This window comes from Camelus ferus, chromosome 4 (genome assembly GCF_009834535.1).
Source record: "Camelus ferus isolate YT-003-E chromosome 4, BCGSAC_Cfer_1.0, whole genome shotgun sequence".
In the NCBI taxonomy this organism is placed as follows: Eukaryota; Metazoa; Chordata; class Mammalia; order Artiodactyla; family Camelidae; genus Camelus; species Camelus ferus.
In genome coordinates, this window is record NC_045699.1 from 20,638,341 (window position 1) to 20,653,745 (window position 15,405).

Genomic DNA, 15,405 nt, shown 5'->3' on the forward strand with positions numbered 1-15,405 from the left:
TTTGTGGTAGAAATTGGGTGACGCAGCTGGAAAAAGAACATCTGATAATATGCATAGGTCTTCAGACCTCAGTTATCTTCTCTGAAAATGGAAAATCAGAGAGGAGAGGAGCAAGGGCATTCAGAGGATGATCAACAGTCCTCCCGAAAGTGATGATTCCAAACATTGTTTGTTTTTCTATCCATGTTCTTTCCTGGTATTTCTAGGGCTTTTAGTTGGATGAAGAAAGGATTTTATACGCTTATCTTTTAACATTTCCTAGAAACATTCAAAAGTTGGAATCCTGTAGACTCCCATGGTGACATGAGTAATTCTTACTTAAGTGGTCATCCAGGGAAGTCTGTCACTTAACCCTGCTTCCCCCACTCCCTACCACCCCACTCCTATATTCCAAGCCATTAACTCTATCCTTGTTCCCCATCCCACATCCCACTGGAAGACATCAGTGAATGTCTTCCAGTCTTTTTACTATTCATTTATAACCTCCAAACCCTTCTTATCTGCTTTTAAAAATGCCCTTGACAGTAAAGTGGGTACTAAGTAACTTTTCTATCTAGATTTCCTTATTTCTAGATTCAAGATACTATGATCACTTGCTAATATTATTTGACATTTTACTGAAAATTTTCCTTCCAATGAACATTGGATAATTACAACAATGTTTATCACTTGAAAACATGATGTTCCCTCACTACCACCTTGATTTAATTTGATGTGATCAGTAGATGGGTGCACACTACCTGGCATACTTTGATGTGGTGAACTAGAAAAGCAACAAATAATGGAATTAGAGAAAATATTGGGCCTCTTTGTCTTTTCAGTCTTCCTCTGGATACTCAAAAACCTCTGCGGAATAAGAAAAGTGATACTCTCGTACACTGCTCACTGAAATCAAAGCAACATCTTGTGCAAAACTTGTCTTAGAGTGTTTCATACATATTATTACTTTTAAGGGATAACAGGTTGGACAGAAGAATAGTCACCGTGCCATTTTTTCTAAAGTCAAAAACCTTTCTTTGTCCTTGTCAAAAAAAAAAAAAAAAAAAAAAAAAGGCAAAAAGTTCAAATTAGCAATCCCCTATAAATTCTGGAAAAATCTGTCACCTAATATAGGAAATAATTAAAACTAGTAACCTATAGAGAGTCACATTACACACTGCAAATATTATCAGAAAATCATCCACCCAGATAACACGTGGATAGGTGTGTATGTTTGTGAGTGTGCATGCCTAAGTGTGTGTTTAGATAGAACCACAAAAAAAAGGGGAATAAGCAAAACAATGTACTGAATGAAACTCCCTGAATTCTCAAATAGATCAAAAAATTAAAAATGTAGCCACTTACTGTGCACAACCAGTAAAATTCACTTGACGGATGTTTTAAAGACTGGCCATTCTATAAAATGTAGGCAGTACCCATCCATTGTGCTATAGCTCTTTCCATGGATAGAGAATTTTTACAAACATTAACTAATCTTTACAACAATTCTGTAGGAGGCAAATATTATTAATGGTTTCATTTTACCAATGGGGAATCTGAGTCAAGGAGAGATTAAATGACGTGCTGAAGACTAACAAGACAAAGTGTTAGAAAGAGGATTAGGACATAGAAGATTCTGATATTCAGTTCTCCTTATAAATCACAGAAGCAAGATAAAATACATAACAGATTTTTTTGACAAATAGCATCTCAGGAACCTGAATCTTCTAATGGGAGTAATTTTGATATTGCCAATAATAAATGTCTATATTAAATAAATCATATAATTTATGTCATCTCTGTTGAAAATAAATCATCCAGTAAAAAATGTAATTCAAAAATCAGGAATCAATTTACGCCTATATGCTAACACAATCAGTTCTCAGCACGCTGGGTGTGGAGGTAGCCCTAAATAGGCACAGCCTATTGTGTTCTATGTCATGACATACTTTTCAGGCCATGTCCAGACACCAGTGTCACGAGTGACCTCAAACTCCCAATTCTGGCTGCTCTCACAGGCTTCCTTCATTTATTACTACTCCTAGCCTGAATTAGTTAACTAAGCTGAGCAAAAAAGGAAATGGAGCAAAATGGGGAAAAATAAAGAGAGCAAGTTTTGAAATGGTTGTGGCTGGGTAATATTTTTAAATATTATTCCAAGCATCTGTGTTGGTCTGGATTTGCTAGAGAAACATAGCCAATTGGTATATATAGATAGAGAGAGAGAGAGACCCAAGAAAGTCAACAGTATAGTTCCAGTCTGAGTCCCAAGGCTTGAGAACCAGGAGATACAATGGTGTAAGCGCCAGTTCAAGTTCAAGTCCAAGTCCAAAGGCAGGAGAAACCAGTGTCTCAGCTCAAAGGTAGTCGGGCAAGAGAGGGCGAATTCTCCCTTTCTATACCTTTTTGTTGTAATCAGCCTCCAATGGACTGGATAAGGCTCAGCCACACTGGGGAGAGCTATCAGCTTCACTCAGTCTACTGACTCAAATGTTAATTTCACTTAGAACCACCCTCCCAAACACACCCAGAATAATGTTTAACCAAATATCAGGGCACCCCATGGTGCATTCAAGTTGACACATAAAATTAACAATCACAGCATCTCTCTCCAAATTTTCCTTCTACCTCTGTTCTTCATCTTACTCAGACAGCATCAGGCATCAAAAGAAAAAAGAACTAACACTCAGCTTTTGAGGTTTGTGAATTTATTTTTCAAATATAACTAATAAGCCATAATGTTTACTATGTGCAGGCACTGGTCTAAGTGTTTTATAAATATTAACTCATTAATCCCCATTACAGCTCTGTGAGGTAGGCCACATTATCATCATCCCTACTTCTACAGATGAGGAAGTGGAGGCAGAGGGGCTTCCAGGGTCCTTAAACTAGTGTATGGTAGAGCCAGGATTTAGTCCTAGCAGGTCTAATTCCAGAGTCCATCCTCCTACCCTCACTGTGACACCTTGAAACTCACAGCAGTCAATTGTTTAAGAGAAAAGTTTTAGAGAACTGTAAGTCACAGCCCTGAAAGACTCTCAGCATAAAGCTAATGCTTTAAGCAATAGATTCAGAAAACCATGCATGATGATTGAAGTAGGAGGTGTGTCACAAACCCCCATATTTTGTAATTAGGTTTATTTTTTTCTTGTTTATTTAATGGAGGTACTGGGAATTGAACCCAGGACCTCATGCATGCCTAAGGCATGCAATCTACCACTGAGCTATGCCCTCCCCTCAAACCCCCATATTTTGAATTGCTCAAGTGGGGGTTGGGGAGAACCTGAACAAAGGAAGATTCATACTTTGTTTCCTGAGCAGAACCTGAGAAGGCAGTGAACCTTTGACTCTTGTCAGGGTCCGTTCAGGAAACAAGGCACGAGTCATCTCCTTGCCCAAAACAGCAGCAGAGAAAGAAAGATGGCGCTTGGTGAGCATGTCAGAGCAGGGTGGGAGTACTACAGCACCACCAAGCTTCCCAGAGCCCAAGAGCAGCACAGGAGGGCATCCAAACATTTGTCCTCCCATTCCGATAGGGATGCAAAAGACAGGCTCGGGGGGACCTTAAACAGCCTAACAGACATGCCAGGCATGTGGACTAGAAATGCAAGTCCAGAGAACAAGGCCATCCTGAGGTTGTCAGCAGGGATGGACACCTATCCCTAGAGACTAGTCCAAAGGATCATTTCTGAGGACCAATGGTCCCCACCTATCTCATGGACATCATGATAGGACTTAAAGCCTCCAAACTTAGAAGCAATCCAAGGCAAAAAGAGTGGGAAAAAAGCCTGAACTTGCTGAATAAGTGATTGAAGTTAACCTGAGCTGAGTAAGATTGAAATTAAATTCAGTAAGAGAAAATAAGGTTGCTTTTTTTTTTTTTTTTGCACAGCTGATTTTGCAGCCCAAGACTTGTACCTCTTTCAGCCAGAAAGAAATAAAACTTGTTTACCTTTGCAACCAGTACTCTCTCTCTGAAGGCCAAAGGAAAATCTCCAAAATTGTTTTGAGAAATAACATCATTATTGGACTAAGTATATGACTTCCCAGAGGGATTACTTTATGGGGCAATGCTCCTTCTATAAGTACTCATTCGGCTCTGTTTCTTTAATATGTTAGTTTCATTAGCTCAAACTAGTACTCATACTACAAACCTGGCCTTAAAATGACTGAGAGCAGTGTAGTGATGGCTGTTGTCCACTAATTCAAATAAAGCTGCCAAATATAAGGCTAAGACGTAAAAGATTTAAGATTTTGTGAAATTAGGATCTAACTCAGCTTTGAGTTTGGCTACCATGCAAGCCCGAACTTTGAAGCTTTTTGACATGGTGAAACAACATTGTGACAAGGATCAAAGGCTAAAAAATTCAATGCAAATAAGCGTTGGTTCATGCATTTTAAAAGCAGTGATGCCTTACAAAACATCAGGGTGCAAAATGAAGACGTGAGCACTGAGGTAGAAGTTCTGGAAAGCAGAAAGACTTTCCGTCTGGAATGCAGTAAAAGATACCCATGCTTGCCATGGGGTCATCTGTGATAGAAAAAAGAGTGCAACAAGACTGATATCGCTGAATCGATTTCTTTAAAATTCACCAAATGACCCTGCCCTCTAGAAAAGATTCTCAAAGTTGCTGGTGATAATTTTCATAAGGAAAGTTTTTTTTTTTTTCAAATCCTATCTCTGAGTAGGTGTTTCTTTTTAACTCTTGATTTGTTAAAGCTACCACAAAGAAGCAGCTTTTCCTGAGGCTGTTTCTATAAGAAGCTCGGCTTCAGGTTCTCAACTAATATAACACACTGCTGTGCTGTTGTTCTAAGAGGAAAAAAAAATCACACTTGTTTGATTAAAAGCATTTTTTCCTTACAGGAATTTCTAGCAGAAATGCAACTCATTATAAGTGTGAGAAATATCTCTAGACATGGCGTACGAAAACACAACTAAAGGATCAATGTTTTAGAAGTACATATCTTGAGGAAAACAAGCATAGGAAATTAGTCATTAAAACAGATGCTGTAAACCAAGTATTGTAATTGTCAATGTTTAAAATTTTGCAAATGAATGGATTTTCTCTGAATAATTTAGGATACTCAAGATGATTTTCAATAGACTTATTAAAGAAAATTCCAGGATTCCATCTTTAATATCTTCCCTGTTACACCTTTCCTAAGCAATCTATATGAGTTACAGAAGGTCTGTCAGCCTTCAATTTGGCTTTATTAGCATTTGTTGCTTTAAATCAGACCTTTCACATTATTTATAAAAGGTTTTTTTATTCAATATTCAAAATGATAGCATGTATACATTGAATAACAGATAGGCACATAATTCATCTTGGTATGAAGTATGCCTTATAACACTTAAGTGGTTTATTAAACTTGTCTGATCTTACATTGGATAAATTCTATCCTTGACATCAAGACATGTGTATGATATACTTATCATGTTTAAGATTCTTCTAAGTTACGGAAACTATTACATCGGGGAATTGCTAAGAGTTCCATCCTGAAGTTAAAATATACCAAGTATCCAAATATTTCTCTTAAATATGAGTTAGATCTAGACAACCACATAGAGTTATTTTAGTGGTCTCAATTCCATCCCTGGTGGACAGTAGTACATAGTAAGAAAAACCACCTCACATAATTTGGCACTGTTGAGAACCAGCAGCCTCTGATCAAGAGGAGCTCGTAATGAGCCCAGAGGGACGGAATGACCTCTTATTAGAAGGAGCACTGTCTCTCTCTGGCATGGCTGAGGTTGGAAACTCTGGGACGATCAAGCTGCAGCTGTTGGCTCCCTTTTGGACTTGGGGAAGGTAGAGGTCTTTTTAGGACCAAGCTGCCCACTTACTGCACAAGTGGGGAGCTGGTTATTAAAGGAGAATGAAATGAAAGAGTTTTTTGTCTGTATAATGTAATGAAGTTCATCATTTGGGGGAATAGTAAATGCCAACTTTCATTTCTATTTAGATAACATAGGGAGTAGAACTACAGAAGAGGGAAATAAAATGTGGTAGCCAAGGAATGAGCTCGAACTCGGTTTAGTTAGAACTCTGATCAACATATGACTAGTTTATCATTTATACTCCACTTACTCCCACAGAGGTTTCAAACTTATTTAGAATAAATACACACGTGCTCCATTTTAATAAAACAAAGAGCTAGGTAATTGCTACAAAGGAGCGAAAGCTTTTTGCTTAAGATTATTAATCAAGAACAGATTTTCTATTGGGAAAAAGGATATGAAAGCAAAAAGATCACAGGATCTGTCAGCTTTGGGATCAGTCGCACTTAGGTTTGAACCCCAGACTTTGGACAAGAAGCCCTCCACATATCAGATCCCTCGTCTGTAACATGGGGCAATAACCACCTCTGAGAGTCTGTGAAGTGAGATGAGTGAGCACAGGACCCCGCACGATGTCCAACACAGAGAAAATAATGGAAGCATTAAGTCCATTTTCTACATGAAGGCCAGAATTCACAGCACAGAGAAAATAATGGAAGTATTAAGTCCATTTTCTACATGAAGGCCAGAATTCATAGCATCAGTAAATTCAAAAAGAAAGACAATTACATCTTTATTTTTACTAACCTCTAACTGAAAAGTAGCATTTCTCATATATTGCATGCAAACAATATCAGCATATACAGTGACTGAGATGTTGACACTAATAAAAATCATGGATATTTTCATAACACAGTACAGCTATTATAGATATTTCAAAAATACTATTTGCACTCATCACTATTTTGAAATGATCATAGTTACTAGACCTGCTGTAAGATTTTGTTATTCAATGCATTAATGAATTCGAAGCATATGAATTACTACCTTGCAAAATTGTTTAAAATACTTTGACAGTTATATTTCAGTATTTGATTTCCTTTTTAATACTATGTGTCTCATTTTATTTTATCCTTTAAAAACATGCTTTAGATGAGAATTTAAAACATTGTTCCAAGAAGAGTTTCAGAGGCTTCACCCAGCTGCCAAATGGGTTTATTCTAACCTCTGCTAGTGGTATCACAGTCAGCCACCCGAAAAAGAACAAAGGGTCTGTTGATTGGGGTTGTGAATTGATGTGGCCATTTTTCAGTGGAATCTAATTTGGGTTGTTTTCTGCAAAAATAATCAGTATGGACTTACAGCTGATTTGGGTTGATACTTGGCCATTGCCCATTTGATGAGATTTTTTCCTTGAAATGAAGGATGAAAGTCAACCCTTGCATTTCATCTTTTCTTGATCTTATATATGCAAAGTGAAAAACAAGGAGATGTATCCAGGTCCCGGGGGTCATTTTCCTGTGCACATGTCCCAAGGATCTTAGAGAGTCATTAGGATTTTATGATACCAAGTTTTGGCTTTATTTGTAACAAAGGTGCTGTGAAATAAGATAAGAATCAGTGGCTTGTAAATCTTCTCTCCCAGCTGTTAAACATAAAAATGGATTCAACCATCAGCTGCTTAATATTTCCCTACATTTCACTAGTTCTGAAACATGCCAAAATATGCCTATGTGCAACAGCTGGAAAATTATACTGCAACTAAAATTATATTTCTTGGCTTCCTATGGAATATTTTTGCTCTGAGAGCTCAGGAATTGCCTAACCATTGATTTTTTAAAACTCTATGCCAATAATCCAACCAGAAATATCACCAGTTTTTATTATAGGACAAAATTTGTTTTATAATGCTACTTTTCTTTAGTATATATTTATGTCATATTTCTTATTCTAATATGTAGTTAAAGTACATGAAAATAAAAATGAAGCATTTAAAAAATATCAGCATTATCATTTGTAAGTCTGAATCTATTTTTCCCTTTGTTTAGTATATTTAAAGAGAGACTCCTCCCTTTATCACATGTACAGCTTTACAAATAAATCAGCATCATATTTGTTCATCTTCTCCGTGTAAGAGCATTTATTTTGAAGGAAGAGGATAGAATTTGACTAACAGTGAGTACAAACTGGTTTTAAATGGCGCCAGTTTACCAACAATGTTTTATAAAGTGTTGCTGAGATAAATGTACCATTGACTCTGTGTATCTGTACTCACTTTGCAAAGTATTTCTGAGGCAAGTAGGTTTTTCTTAAATCGAAAAGTCCTTCTCTAATCTCCTTTTTTCAATTGTTTCCTTGCTCTGAGTTGTACGAAAGTAGATTCCCACAAAATGCACTTCCTACTCTAGCTTTTAATGTAAACTTTACTTTTGTCACAACTTGGTCTACTTCATACACTGAGGTAGAGAAAGACCTCATTGAAAACTTTATGCTAACAGAAGGCACTTAACGTTCAAGGTAACATTCTGATAATCCAGGTGGAGTTCTCTCTTTCTGGAATTGCATAACAGAGATTGGGCAAAATTTTCCTTTCTGTCTTAAGTATTCTGTTGACTAGAGACTACAAGTTTTAGAAGTTCAACTTCTGCAACAAGTTGATCCTTTGCTTGTTGATAGAAATCATTATCATATGGACATGAATATCTCCTATGCTCTGTGTTCATTCATGGTTCATTCATTCACTGAACATCAAATAAGTATTTATTGCACCTAGATGAGCAAGTATATTGCTGTTCCACCCTTTGGGAAGATAATCCTTTTTTACTGTCTTTCAAGAACACCACTGAATGTGGCTGTGATGCAGCCAACACTCATTTTTGGCTTCCTCCCACCTACTGAGTCAGCTCATCTGCTAACCAAATTCAGGTTTTCTTCCTCCCCTTTCAGGTGTACAGGATGCACCCTCAGCCTCTCCCCATACAGCCACCGGTGCGAGCAGGAGAAGGTGCTGGTGTGACCGTGGTGAGTGACAAGGGGATCTGAGCTCCCTGCCTACACAGCTTATCCTGGCTGTGCCATTTCTAGCTTAATATAGACTGTCGCTGCTGCTGGGTCAATCTGACTTCATGACTTTGTGGTCCTGACAGAACACAGCCAATATTGGGTAGCTCTAGGTGTATTGTCAAGTGTTTGGTCTCTACCATGGCACAGTAATGTGCCAGGCACTTTTAATCAAAAGGCATATAATTTTCTGCTGCAGGAGGCATGGCCTTGTTCCAAAATCCCAGGGGTTTGCATGGTAATTCTCACACTGGGGCTTACCCCCACTGAACATTTAGTGATGCTGGTACGCCTCTCACTGGCTCATTTCTTTTTTTTTTTTTATTGAAGTATAGTTGGTTTACAATGTTGTGTTAATTTCTGGTGTACAGCATAGTAATTCAGTTATACATATATATATATGTATACATACATATATATATATATATACACATATATATTCCGTTTCATATTGTTTCTTCATTATAGGTTATTACTAGGTATTGAATATAGTTCCCTGTGCTATAAAGTAGGACTTTGTTGTTTATCTATTTTATATATAGTAGTTAGTATCTACAAATCCTGAATTCCTAATTTATCCCTCCCCACCCCCTGGTAACCAAAAGTTTGTTTCCTACATCTGTAAGTCTGTTTCTGTTTTGTAAATAAGTTCATTTTTGTCATTTATTTTAGATTCCACATAAGTGATATCATATGGTATTTTTCTTTCACCTTCTGGCTTACTTCACTTAGAATGATGATCTACAGGTCTATCCATGTTGCTGCAAATGGCATTATTTCATTCTTTTTTATGGCTGAGTAATATTCCGTGTGTGTGTGTGTGTGTGTGTGTGTGTGTGTGTGTGTGTACACGTATATGTGTGTGTATGTATGTATATATATATATATATATCTCACAACTACTTCTTTATCCAGTCATCTGTCAGTGGCTGCTTCCATGTCTTGGCTATTGTAAATAGTGCTGCTATGAACACTGGGATGCATATATCTTTTTGATTTAGATATATGCCCAGGAGTGGGATTGCTTGCTCATAGGATATCTATTTTTAGTTTTTTGAGGAATCTCCATACTGTTTTCCACAATGGCTGCACCTCACCAGCTCATTTCTAATGGCTGTGGTAAGTGGTGTGTCCTCTGGGCCCTCTCGCTGAGCATAATCCTCCAGTGAGTCTTTGGACGTGACATACTATATTCATTCCAGCATGAAGACTGCCCTAGACTCTGTCCCTTCCTGTATCACGTGCTGGGACAACTCAGGCATTTCTGTTCCACTTAGCACCAAACAACACTTTCACTACACTTTCAAGTATGCTAGCAGTGAATGTGTCTTGTCCTCCATGGTCCTCACCAGCATGTTAAATCCACTGTTCTAAAGTCAATGAATTCTTGCTTACTCTGGCTCCCTTGGTCAAACACCTTCAAAATACAATCCCAAGTTGCTTCCCCAGCCACTGCTAGCTAGCTAGTAAATGCTAGCTAGTCCTCACCACTTTTTCAGTGTATCATCTCCTTCCTCTCTTATCAGAACCAGCATATCCCCAGTAGGTTATGCTGAAACTTAACTCTAGTTTTTGAACTGACAGTGAGCAGAGGAGGTGAAAGCAACTCCTGAGGGGAACATCTGTCAGCTTTCAGAAATGAGGTCTTATCCTGTCTTCTAACACGTAAGAAGTGCTAGCTCTCATTAGGAAAAAGTGAGGCACCTCTGTAATCCCTGATAGTACTGGGAGGTCTTCAGGGCCAGCATCCTCAGGGGCACTCATCCAGATGTTCATATCCATGTTTAGGGGCCCAAATTTTCCTGATCAGGACCCTGACTTTGGCATAACACTCTTGCCTTGGCTAAGCATTAAAACATCTCTCAGGAGCTCTGGGACCCTATCAGATCCCACATCTGCCACTCAGCTAAGTCAGCTCTGCCCCTAAAGGAGATAAAGGCATCTCTGAAAGCTACTAAAGAGGCCTCCTGGCTCACACACATGACCTTTAACTTGGTTAACAGCCCTCATTCACTTGCTATCCCTCTGCAGGGTGACAAAACAATTTAGCAGTATCCAGTCAACTCCATCGCCCTTGTAGGCACTGCCTCTCCTTCCACTTTGTGCAAAACACCTGAAGCATTATACCATCATTGGTGCTCCCCTTCACCAGGTCATTTCCTCACCTCACCACCAGGGAAGTACGGAGCAACTGGGCTACCACTTTGCCTTGGGGATTATCTGTATCTCACATGCCACTCCAGATGGCATTTTCTAGTCTGTCAGGTGATGAGTGAGCCATCTCTAATCCCCCTATTGTTGCCTGTTTTCTCAGAAGACTCAGGACACCATTTGTTAGTTCAGATCTTCTGAAAAGCAGACCCAAAGGATTAGCTGTATAAGAGATGGCCATGTAAGATAAAGAGCAGAAAGGTACAGAAGCCAGGGAGAGCCTCAGAGCACAGCGCCCAATGACTCCTGAGAAAGATAAGGGGAAGTAAGGATGACCGGGCAGGCAGCTAAGATCCAAGCAAGTTTCAGTCCAGCTGATGAGGCCCCTCCAGCTCATTTTCCTCAGCTTAATTTGGATAAATTAACATGTAACATCATGGAAGTTTAAGGTATACAATGGGATAATATAATATATGTATATATTGGGAAGTATTTCCCACAATAAGGTTAGTTAACACATCCTTCACCCCATGTAACTACCATTTCATTGTTGTCACAGTGAGAACATTAAAGCTCTACTCTCATAGCATCTTTCAAGTGTACAACACAGTATCATTAAGTATAGTCACAATGTTGCTCATTACATCCCAGAACTTACTCATCTTACAACTAGAAGTTTATACTATTTAGCCCAAGTATACCTAGTTCCCCCACCCCTCAGCCCCTGCCAACCACCATTCTGGTCTCTATGTCTATGAGTTCAAAGGGTAAGCGTCGTGTAAGTTGTGTATGTTGCAGGAAGAGGCTTGCATTCATACCCCACTGTGCTCATGCACTGGCTGGGGGCAGTCCTTGGGAAGAGGAGTCTTGGTGCTAATGTGAGGGGTGGATCCAAACTGGCAACAATGGGCTATCAGTCACAGTATGTGCTCCCTAACTAGAGTTCCGCACGATGTATTTTCCTGTCCTGCTACACCATGAAATTGTATTCCCTTCCTCCAGAGCACGCCATCTCTGTCTTCTCCACTAGATTCTAAACTTCATGAAAACACACATTATTTTGCTCACCATTTTATTTCCAACTCCAAGCTCAGTGCCTGGCACATATTTCTTCTCAAATATTTTTTTAATTAGTGTTGAAGAGATGTGCTACTACAACACATACCTTGGTAACTGTGCTTCAAAAAACAAGGAGGAAGATATTCCCTTACCCTAAACAGTGGCTGTTGCCATCAACATCACAGTGTACCTTGGGCCTTGCAAACTGAAAAGCTGCATGTCCACCCACAAGCCATCTTCAAGCCAACGTGAAGGGAGGTTTGTCTCCAGAACCTCCAGTCTGGCGTCTTCACAGTCTCCCCCTGAGCCCCACCCTCTTCTTCCTTTGTATGCCCTTCTTTCATTCATTCTCAAACACTCTGCTTTGAGGATAGGATCTGAAGTTCAATCACACTAAGTGGCAAATGATTTACAGCTAGGCAGAAATGAAAAATGGAAGGGAAACACTACAACATCATTTTCTGACATGGTGGAGGCATGGAGATAGAAGCAGACATGTACTTGGAGAGAGAGCAAATCTGGGTATCATACCCTATTACTGCCTATTTGACTGTGATGAGGCCCTGCATTCCCAGAGTAGGCTGTTAGTTTAGCAGTCTAATCACATTTTCTGGTCTAGGACATAAACTTTCAAAATAGGAAAGGGATCCCATGGAATACATGCATTAGCATAAGGAGAGATCTACATTTTTCACATGTTTATGGAAATGAAGCAAGACCAAGAGCTATAGGATGTCGTTCTGAATCTGCTGACCAAGGTCAGTTTTAAACACATTCCCTACCTAGACTGCTATCATCTCTGACCAGTCCTCAGCAGCAACAAAACCATAGTATATGTTACCATTGCAGTGTTTACAATGGAAATCAAGACAAACATGATCTTCACACCTCCATCAGTGCACATTATATGTTGTTAATTATTTGTTCATGGCTTTATAGCTCTCAAAAGCAGGAACTCCTCAAAGGCTAGATGCCAACTTACTCATATTTCTGGCCCCAGGGGCTAGGCTAGTGCCTGGCATATAAGAAGCGCTTAGCAAATATTTGTTGAACGAGTGAATAAATTGAATGAAAGATTATTATAGACATCTATCTCAGACTAAGTCCTCACAGCCCAAAATAAAGTTGTCCAATGTGCCAGAACTGTGTAAAGAGTTCATTTAGATTCCTCCTTGACCCTGCCAAGCTATACAATTCATTACTATCTCTTCCCTTCATTTCCTACTTGGTAGGACTGGCTTCGGTGTTAGGTAATACACATGTAATAAAAACTCTAATTACCAGTTAGACTCATCTGCTTATTATGATACTAGTCTTTTATTAAAACTAGATTTCACTCCACCATGCTCTTGGCTATAAAATAGAGCTCTTTTACTTTCTACCAATTCTATTGGCACCCCTTTTTAATTCAAATACTGCTCTGGGATCAACAATGCAATAAGACATAATTATGTTTTAAGATCCATGAACTGGTTGTGAAAATGCAGGTATTTTCTCTCTAGGTAGTTTCCTCCAGGAAATACACTGAGAAGTATATTTTTATCTTGATGTATGGGGATTTACATAGGAACATACCCCTTAGAGTTGGAAGCAGTATTTTGTAGAAATGCCGGAACAAATACCACCTATCACCACTTTATTATGTTCACAATGTACTCCATTATCATCAGTATGTGAGTATAAATCCTCATAAGAAACCTCCCAGTATTAAAAACCATAATTATAACATGTATTTATTCCAAACATATGTACTACCGTTTCAAACTACCCACCAGCTGAATATATTTTGCAGCTTTCAAAATTTGACTGGTGCGAAGATGGCTTTTATAAATGTGATTTATGACAATTTAGGTGCCGAAAACCATCGTAATTACAAGTACTGTAAATGTTTTCTCTCTGCTTAAGTAGCCTCGCTGAGGAGGACAGCGTTCATTTCCTGTGGGCTGGGCCTTTTGGCTCCAGCCTTCCCGCAGCCAACAGGCTGCTCTGTTCCCAGCTATGTTTCACCAGTAAAAGATTAACAAAAACTTTTCAGCGCTCGGTTCGCTTTTCCCTCTGGAGCTATCCATTTCCCCATCTCCAAAGAGGGCAGCCTCTCCTAACATATGTTGGAAATTGTTGTTCAACTTCACAGAGTATACAAACACAAGACTTTTCTCCGTTCACGGTGCCAGAGCAGACGTTTCAATGGAATATTTCATTATAATGCAGAGCCTGTGTGCCAGAAATGAGGCTTTTCCAATGAAATTCATGATCTTTTTTTTTTTTTTTCTTCACCATGTGGTATCTGGGGTTTCTATAAAGCACAAGAGGCTTGACTTTTGGTATAAAAAGTTTAAACTTTTAACCTACCTGGATTTGAATAGGGTAATAAATTGTCAAGTAATGACTCTTTGCCAAATGTTAATAATCTGCATGAAAAGTCAAACCAGAGGGTGATGGAAAACCTATGATACACCTTCCATCTCATTAGGTTAAAACTGTGCTCTCTCTTTTGGAGGGCACCGATGGATTCAAGCCACAAAGGCTAAGTGACTCACCCCAGGTTACAAAGGGAGTCTGTAGCAAGACCAGTGAGAAAACCCAGGATTCCTAGCTCCCAGTTCAATGTTGTCCTTTATAAAGCCTCCAAACACGCCTCTTGTACATTATACTGTCATCAGCACTTTTCTTATTACTCTTTGTTTTCAGTAGTTATAAACTCAGTAGTTTTAAAAATGGCTTTGGGACAAAATTTAGCCAACAAAATCTCTAGCTTAGAGTCAATTATTTCCAAAAGACAATTTAAAAATCTGTAGTTCAGCTACTTTGGGGATGTAAACATGCCAAAATCCAAAGTTCATTTTCTTTTGGTATTTCTTTGAATTTGAAGGGAAATTAACCATGAGGTTTATTAATATTGTGTGTTAATTACTGATTTTGGGTTTTATTATCAAACCAACATAAAAGGAGAAGCCAAATCTAAAAAACACACTCTAATTGCTGTAAGAAGAATAACTTCAGCTTGATTTATATCAGCTTTACTCCTAAGTTACAGCATAAGCAAATATAAAGAAATTGACATATGGACTTTCCAGGGAGACTCACCAAACATCCAAAATACAGGGGTGCATGATTGGGAATGACTTGGAATGTGCAGGAATTCTAGGCTTTTCTCTTCCACCAGCTTTCAGAGCTTTGCATGCCAAGTCAGACAGCTCCTGGAGTCAAATCTTGGCCACCAGGTGAGGTAACTCATAAGTATTTCTTACAGTCAAATTGTCCTCATGTCCTGTCACATTATATAGCATTTTACTTTATAAACATGTCTGCATTTGTTTAAATGTCTAAAGGACCATTCCTCTAAAACTAATAGAGAGTTAGGAACAACA